Source organism: Cheilinus undulatus, linkage group 5 (genome assembly GCF_018320785.1).
Source record: "Cheilinus undulatus linkage group 5, ASM1832078v1, whole genome shotgun sequence".
Lineage (NCBI taxonomy): Eukaryota > Metazoa > Chordata > Actinopteri > Labriformes > Labridae > Cheilinus > Cheilinus undulatus.
Genome location: NC_054869.1, coordinates 31,652,904 through 31,662,668, shown reverse-complemented (window position 1 = coordinate 31,662,668; position 9,765 = coordinate 31,652,904).

Below are 9,765 nucleotides of genomic sequence, written 5' to 3'. Positions count from 1 at the left end.
AAAAGTTTACACAATATTCTCATCCTCCCCTCTTCACCACAATTTTTATTTTGTCCATGTCCCCGCCCTCCTGATTGATTTGCATTCCAATCACTTCTCATTGGGCGAGGCAGAACCCTGACTGAGTGGGACTAATTTGCCATGCTAATGAGATGGCTCCGACAAACAGAGCCAGCTGGAGACCAGAGTAAATGATCCTGTCATCAGTCAAGAACACAAACATGGCTAACAGCTAATTAGCTCGCGGCAGTTTGTAGAGGTGACATTCTATCTGATCTGTGCCGCAGTGGAGAAGAAGAAGAAGGAGGAATAAAGGGAGGGGGGACAATAAACGAGACAAGAAAAAGGAGGAGGGAGGTTGTCGCATGGTGATGAATTTGGATTTTTCTGTTTGTCCAAATACACTCATGTTAAACACACATCCTCACAGAAACACACACAGCCGTCTGTAATGTCCCTGTGAATTGCGCCCTGCAATAAGGATAAGAGCGAGAGTGTGCCATCAGAATGAAGGGAGAAAATATGCTAAGCAGACAATCAGAGGTGTACCCCCTGGTGCTAAACAGCCAATCATGGCTGTCTCAGTGTGTGTCGCCAGCCAGCAGGAGGCAGAATTAGTCCTGGTTAGCAGCCAGAGCCCCGCCGAGTGGCTGATTAGTCTTTTAGACTGAGGAGGAGGCAGAATGTTAAAAGTCTGACTGCCTGTCCCAGACTCTGCTGCACACCAGACAAAGGCCATTTTTATTTTGAAAAGAAAAGTTAGCAGCCCTGTTGTTTAATATGATACACTAAACTGAACAATAATGACTTTTGCCAGGGTTACACAGCTTTTTGGGGGCAAGCGTTTAGGGAATCAATAGAGGCATGGCAGTTGGTGGAAAACTGCCTTTTAGTCAGGTTGTAACATGTATTCATTTTATTGTATGGATTTGTGTGTTTTTTTAACCCTCTGTACTCTTCAAGACTTAATTTTCACTTTCCATAATAAGTTATTCACCCCAGATAAAATAAAGGAGATTAATTTGTTTGCAGACCATACATTTTCCATAATGTACAGTTTTGACGGGACCATAGCATATAACACAGAAATAGTAGAAACAGTAAGCAGATTGAAAGAATCAACATCAGGAGTTGGTTTGGGTAAACGGTAACAAGGAGATAAGAGTTAATACATGTGTGGAGAGTCATTGTTTTTGCTTGATGGGGTATATCTAACCTGCTTTTCTCAAAGTGATGCTTTTTTTTAAACTAAACATGTTTCAAATAATTACCTATTTAATGGACAGGTAAATACGACAACCCACAGGTGTTGTTGAAACATTGAAAGCTTTGGGTTCAAACATGTCATTTTCTGTTTGCTGCTTATATTTAATTTGAAATATAAAAGTGTAGAGCTTCACAATGAGTGCTAAATAGTGCTTTTGGGCTGGCAGGTGTTCCTAGATTTTGCTGAGATGAGTTTATCTAGTTCTGTTGAATGTACAGTGGCTATAGCAGCAGTTTTATCAGAACTGGACAGCATATTTTTTTTAAAAGAAGAGTTAAAAATCTCACAGAAAGCTTTTTCTTGGCGGAAGAGATGTTTTCCCTCTCCTCCCAAACAGTTTCGGCAAGAGTTTCATTCTCCAGCTGGCTCCACTGAAAAACAAACACCTTGTGTGATGTATTTTACTCACCTAGCCATTGTACACCTATGACAGGTTCTGCTCTTCCCACTTATTCTGGCCACTTGTATAAGTCATTATCCAAAGTTCCTGACCATAGGTGAGGATTGGGAGGTAGATTGACCGTTAAATTCAGAGCTTTGCCTCTCAGCTCAACATCCTCTTCACCATGATGGTGATGATGCTGCGCCAATCCGCCTGTCAATCTAATGCTCCTTTTTACCCTCAATCGTCGAGACCCCAAGATACTTGAACTCCTTCACTTGTGGCAAAGACTCACTCCCCACCAGGAGGGAGCAATCCACTGTTTTCTGGCAGAGAACCATGGCTTTGGATTTGGAGGTGCTGACTCTCATCCCGACCACTTCGCACTCAGCCACAAACCGTCCCAATGCCTGCTGGAGGTCCCCAGCTTAGGAAGCCAACAGAACCACATCATCTGCAAAAAGCATAGATGGAATTATTTTATTACAGCCAGAGCTCACTCATGTACCTCTTCTATAGCTCACAAAGGTTTGTCCTCTCTAAAGCATCCTAATAGTGGTGAAAACATCTGATGAGTTCCATTTTTAATGTCTAAAAATATCCTAAGTCAATAAACTAACATCAAGAGCACACAATAATATGATGTAAAGCCATTTTTATTAAAATTGTGTATCATGGCTATAAAAACTAGATTTCAGTGTAAACTTTCTAATGGTTCAGTCTTCGTAGGGTCTGTATAAGCAAGTATCAGTTATGTTCTCATTTATTTTGATCTCCATTAGCTGTGGCTAAGGAAACAGCTATTCTTCCTGGAGTCCATCACAACACAACACAGCTCTGATCAGTTTGCTGCGTTATTTGGACCCTGAGGATGTCCCTCTGTTTCAGCTCTCCTCTTTGTCATCACTTCCCTGATAATTAATTGTTTCTCATCTGAGACTGTCTCTCCCTTTTTCTGCTTTCAGCGTCTCGGTCTGTTTGTCATCTTGTCGCTCTGTGCTATTTCGGTTTCTACCAGCACAAACACTTGCATCCATCTATTTGTAATCTAATAAAGAAATGGCAGCAATCTGTGTGCTCCTTTTTGGGGGACTGGATGACTTTGAGCACCAGATGCTGATGTTTCCCCAGAGTCGTTACCGCGATGGAGCCCATCCTTAACTGTCTCCAATAAAGACACACACACACAAACACACACCAACTCTACCTCCCCTTACTCACTCAGTGTGGAGGCAGGATTAACCTGCTGGTAGCGGGGTAAATCCAACGCTGCCTCCGCCTCCCTGTCTCTGTGTCTGAGGAGCCCTGGTTATCCCTTCACACAAGCTCCCTGTTCAAAGGGGAGACCGCCGGGGATTAATGACGTGTTAAAGGGGCGAGCATGGGGATTTAGACGCAGCTTGTTGTAAGGACAGGAGATTTAGGAACACAGACCAGTGGTTAGTGCTCATTGAAGTATGATTAGTTAGACAGTGGACCCTCATCATACACCTGCACACACAAGACAGTGACAGACAGGTGCTATATTATGATTCTATAAACCAAGAGGATGGTGTGATGGTGAAAAGACAATAACACTGTGCTTGTCTTGTAGTAAATATATCAGAATAACTCATCTGACCTATAGGAAAAAAGCAGAGGTCTGCAGGGTTATGGTCTCTGCATTGTGAGTATGTGCCTCATTACATTGGTTGTGAAAGTTTGAGATTTATTATTATATTATTTTTCTTTGTTTAAGATTTTCTTGGACATGCAGTGAGACAAATGACCTTCCCTTGTTTACCTTCATGAGGCTGTGAATAGTATTGTCTGTATCCTTCAAGGTTTTAATTTCTATTCTTGGTTAGTTGAATTTACGTCAAAGGGAAACTTTGTGAGACATACAGTTGGTTCACATGACTAGGAGCAAAAACAAGCAATATACTTGCCAACACACAACTTGATATCCAGCTTCACATCAGGAAGGCCGATTTCCTTGAGTTATGCAATCAAAGCACTGAGTCTGTGTGGATAGGTCTCAATCAGGCTTGCACCTCTGGAAACAGCAGTTTTACTCTATTCGTCTTTGTAAAACTGCTCAAGCGCTCTTAGGTTGCACAGGGATCGGGCGTGAACAGCCCTTTTCAAGTCCAGCCACAAATTATCAGAGTTGGGGGTAACGTGTTACAAAATAATTCGTTAGAGTGCTCATATTACTTTTTGTTGTAACGAGTAATGTAACGCGTTAGTTTTACGATTCAAGTAATCCCATTATTAGCTACATTTTTATAAAAGTAATCAATTACTGAAAGAAAAATCCCAAATGTCCTCTCTCTTCCGTGGCTTCAAAAAGAGAGAAGGAAAAAAGAAGAAACTCCTTGCTCATTTGTCCTTCTTTCTTCCTGTAGTCACGTTGACACGTAGCGCCGTGCCAGCGGAAGGTAAACATGCTGTGCCATTATGCGCGCATTGTTGGCTTGCTGAACCAGGGACATGACAGAGAGGACAGCAGGCCACTGTGGAATTATCCCCATCATGTTGGATTTTTGGATAAAAGAGACAAGAACAGCATCATGGTGAAACGTAAGTTTAAAAGCTCCGTTTGCTTTCAGCTGTGCAGCTGTTCCAATTACGCACTGTTATTACGCACAGCATGCGAGTGATTCTGTCTGCCTCTGTTCAGCTTGTCAGATTGTGAGCATGTTAAAGAGCTGTAAACGTTTTCCTGTCTGTTAGCGGTGTTCTCAGGCTGCAGAGATACAGATTATGGGCTGTAAATTAGGCTGTATATTGGCATTAGAATCTACACATTCAAATGCAGACATGTGGTCGTTATCTGTCATTTTTACAACTGCTGAGTGGAACAAGTGGCTGAAGGGTTTTAATATTAAGTAACACAAAAGTACTCTAACGCATTAGTTTTAGAAGTAGGTAACGCAGTAACATAACAAATTACTTTTCTCAGTATGTAATGCAGTAATCTAACGAGTTAGTTTAAAAAGTAACGCTACCCAACACTGTTCTCTATCGGATTTAGGTCTGGGCTTTGAGTTTGCCATTCCAGAAAATTCTTCTTGTTGTCTTCAAACCATTTTTGTGTATCTTTTGCTGTATGCTTGGGGTCATTGTCTTGCTGGAAAATAAATCTTCTCGTAAGTTGTAGTTCTCTTGCAGACTGAATAAGATTGTCCCAGGGCCGGCTGCTGAGAAGTATCCCCACAGCATGATGCTGCCACCATTGTGCTTCACAGTGGGGATGGTGTGTTTGTGAAGATGTGCAGTGTTTGGTGTCTCATCTGAAGGCCAAAAAGCACCAAATTGGTCTCATCAGACCAAGAAACTTTCTTCTACTTGACCACAGAGTCTCCAACATGCCCTTGGTGACTTCTAGTCTAGATAGATTTAAACTGAGTTTTCTTCAGTGATGGCTTTCTCTTTGCCACTCCCATAAAATTTGACTGGTAAGGCAACAGTTCTTTGTAAGCAGAGTCTCTCCTATTTCAGCCATTGAAACTTGTAACTCTTTAAGGGTAGTCATAGGTGTCTTGGTGGCCTCTCTCACTAGTCTCCTGCTTGGACGGTCATTCAGTTTGTTAGGACGGCCTGATCTAAGCAGATTTACACATGCGGCATATTCTTTCCATGTCTTGATGATGGATTTAACTGAACTCAGTTTAGAGCCTTGAAATTTTCTGATCCACCCCTTGACTTATACTTTTCAGTAACATTTTCTCTGAGTTGCTTGGAGTGTTCTTATGTCTTCACGGTGTAATGGTAGCCAGGAATACTATTTAACCAGTGAATGGACCTTCCAGACACAGGTGTCTTTATACTACAATCACTTGAGACACATTCACTGCTCTCAGGTGATCCCTACTTTACGGACTGTGAGACCACTAGCACCAATTGGGTGGTCCCCTGTTGAAATAGGTCAGTCACTTAAAAGGGGTGAATATTTATGCAGTCACTTATTTTACAGTACATATTTTTGTTTAACTGACATTACTTTCTAGAAATCTTTTTTCCTTAAGACATTAAGCAGGGATTTTTCAAAAATATTGTTTTTAGATCAAAACAGCCAAATTACACTGACCATCACTGATTTATTAAAAAAGGGGTAAAACACTGAAGTGGCTGAATACTTTTATAGGCACTATAAGGAATGAGGATGAAGAAAGAAAAAGATTTCAGCTGATGGATTTGTTCTTGCCCAAAACTTCATAATCATACTTTTAACATTCAACTGATGTAGGCTGGTTATTACAACTGCTATATCAGTTCTAAATATCAGCAAAAATGTTCACCCCTTAACTCCTGTTGTCGCATATTTGATGCATACTTTTATGATACCTGAGAGAGTGAGATACAAGAAATATATTTGTTAAATTTTATGGAAATTTGGATTGATTTTAAATTTCAGCAGTAAGTTAAATGAACTTTTCAGTTACAAAAAATGAGAATTTCCTGGCTATTATTTGTGTTTTCAGGCTTTAAGGGGTTAAACACAATGATTGTGGTGCAATGTCTCATTCTAAATTTGAGTCCTCTAATGCTATTGTTTCAAATGTTCACTGCAGATGGTTTCTGCAGATGGTATTCTGCATTCTCTGGCATAAATAACGAACCGTCTTATACAAGGCTCAACAGGAAAGTAAAACTTTTTGAAACGTGAATCTTCTTCTTGGGAAACTTTATGAAACCTTCTGCTCAAGAATTAAATAAAAAAACAAGAAGAAGCTATGATGTCAGCAGGATCCAAACTGCACTGTTGTTTAAAAGTATTTGGGAGATTTCACCTATAGCGCACTGCAGTAATAAATACATTAAGACTAATGTATATGTCATTGATGTCTAAAGGTGAAGGATGAACACTTTAGGTCCCAAGATGAGAACACGATTAAAAAGCTTTGTTGTAGGGGCACGCTGCACAAGATAAATCAAAATGCAGAAAAAAAATAGGTGCTAGGGCAGATCTCCTGGTGGTGCAATCTACTGAAAGACAATAATTTAATTATTTAACCCTTTTAGGCAACAAATGTGTTTTTCCCATGCTTCACATTGATGCATAGACTTGCATGGATGTGGTGCACAATAAGTCATAGCCAAAATGTTTATTGATACCAGTAACTTAAGCTCTGTAACAAAATGTTCATATTAGAACATCTGATGTTTAGAATGAAAGGACAGTATTCAGATGTAAGGAGTTGTCAACTATTTATGTAATCAGTTAGAAGTTAATGCTTTTAATATTTGGATGGAGACTGGAAAAACTTCAATCATTTGCCTACTGTTAATAATCCATATTTTATTTATGTTAACAAAGTAGGTACTTTTCTGAAGCTTAATTTTCAACTTTGTTACCATGAAGTCACTGCAGAGGGAGAATTTTCTGACTCAGGGTTTTCAGACGTGCCTGTCTGCTGACAGAGTTCACGCTCTCTGTTTATGAGAGGAATCTTGTTTCAAATTTGGAGCTAATCAGCATGATGCCATTGGTTCAACAAGGTCTTGTTATCCTGGCCTTTCCAATGACAATTTCAACAAACCCCCAAGTGTCTTGAGGAACATTAAGTTTCTTCTTGCAGTGAGTACTCTAGCCGGGTTACAGCTGAGGGTGCATGCACATGATGAGTAGCTCTTCTCTGTGAATAGTCCTGCTTTAGATATTAAAGAAGGAAATGGCACTGAAAATGCCCTTGGTGATGCTGTATTATATCCTCCACATGTAATCTCCCAAGTTAAAATGCTCACATTAGTTTCCTGGACTTCATGGGCTTGTGACATGAACCCAAATAACGTCACATTAGCTGAATATTTTCAGTTCTTGACAGCATTCAAGAAACATTTAGAGAAATATCAGAAGGCTGTTCATCTTTTGAACAGATAAACTGACTGACTGTTTAGTAACTTGCAAAATTCTTGTAGTCTGGTACTTATGACATGTGCATCCCTAATGTTTGTGTGTCTGTGATCATCATGAGCCAATACTTGTGTGAGCAAAAGCTTAGGTACTCATGTCATCAGTTTGGCTATTGCTAGCATACTTGTACAGGCATTAAGTGCACTGAGTATTTCAATTATCTTAACTAGATAACTGCCATTCATGAACAAACTGCAGCAAAAGTACATGAAATATGTGAAAACATTACAATAGCGTGATTACAGCATATTCCTCAAACCTTCAGCCAGTGTAAAATAACAAGACATCAAGTGTTGAGATCTTGCTGGATGGTGGGAATGATGTCCACTCATGGAAAACAAAAGCAAATCCTTGTCCATTCCTGAGTGTGTAACATGTAGAAAGTAGACTACTGCTGACACCAAATAGCCAATGAACTCCTTAGTTCCTCACTATCCTTTCAAGTTATCCTAAAATTCAAATTATCTCCATGCAGGGCAAGGCTGCCCATAAGGGGGGATAAATGCAAGAGCTTTCTGGGGCCCAGTCAAACAGGGGGCCCATGGAGGTCATCAAAATCCCAGTCTGGTGTAAAGTTAGGTGTGATAACCATATTTTATTTTGGCCTAAATAATAACCACTCTTATCAAAGCAAAACCTGAATTTGATGTATTTATGCTATTGTACAAATATAGTCCTTTTCAAGAAGTAAATCCCCATTCTTAAAACAAAATGGTCTTTTTATTGTTAAAGTTAACAGTGTGGATAGGCACACTGAACTAAACCATTTGGAAAGTAATATTAGGCTTCAAAGCTTTACCATGATGAGCACAAACGGATGCCAGAAAAAAAAAAGATGATTTCGATGGAACATAATCCAGAATAGTGAAAAGAGGCAAAAAAGAAAGTGGTGAATATGGCCCAAAATCAGCAAAAATCGGGGAAAATAGCAAAACAAAATGTCAAAAACTGTCAAAAATTATTAAAAAGCAACTAAAATGGGCAGAAAGTGGCAAAAATAAGATATGAATGCCAAAAAGAAGTGGTAAAATTGTGTTGAGTGGCAATAAAGGGTGGCAATAAAGGGTGAAAGAAGAAATTAGACAACTTAGATGAAAAATAATAACATAATTGTTAAGAGGCAAAAATGGGTTAAAAGTAGTAAAAAATGGCCCCAAAACAACAAAAATGGGTAAAAAGTGGCAAAAAGTGTTGAAATTGACCAACAAAAGGCAAAAGAAGAGGCAAAAATGAGTGTAAAGTGGTAAAAGAGTGGTAATTGAGGGCAAAAACAACAAAAATTGGTAAACTGGCAAAAATACATGAAAAATTAGTTAAAGTGGCTTTTTTGGTTCCAAAATAACCACTAGTTCATCCAATTCTGTCGGCAGCCTTGTCACTATGAAAATCCACTTTAAGGAGGATTGAACACCTACCAGGAGGTAGGTGTAGTAGTCAAGTTAGAAGTGAAGCCTGCATTGAAACTATCTTAGCTTGTGGAACACCTTAAATGATGGCAGATTGCAAACTCATTGTCGCTGTAAGATAGAACTTGTGTTCAAATTGGGCCACATCTGAACTCCTGTGATCCATAACTGAGCTTCAGACTGAGGTATTTGTGATTAAGTTGCATTGTGAGAAATGTATTTTCCTGAAAACAAGAGAGAATAACACTTGTAATTTTATTCAGAAGTATACAAGGTTTTGCACATCTGTTTTCATGTTTTCTTTGAGAATGGTTCATTAGAAATTCAACTTTGTGACTGGAGTTAACGCTAAATTTGTGTCAAATTCTGCTAAAGCCTGACAGAAGTTAATACTTGTACCACTGGGCTGTGAGTGATGACAGGCCAGTAATAGTGGGGGAGTGTAATATTAGAGATAAGAAGATAGTGTAGGAAACCACAGATGTGAGTGAGAGAGAGGATAAAAGGAGGGCAGACTGGAAAGAGAGAGCTGCAGTGAGATTAAGAGACATATGTACAGGTGCTGATAGCTGGTCAGGATCAGTGCAGTGAGCAAGATGTTAAGGCTGGATTTTTCACCACCCATTCCCCACTCCCCACCTCCGCCTAAGTCAAGCACAGCCCCCTCTTCACCTTAATCCCCTTCCCCCGATAAGCCACCCATCCCCCCCATACACACACATGAATCTAGCTTGCTTCCCTTAAAATCGGCTCCTATGCAATCTCCCGCACATCAGCTGCCAAATGAAGTTCCTCTTTAGAAAAAAAAAAC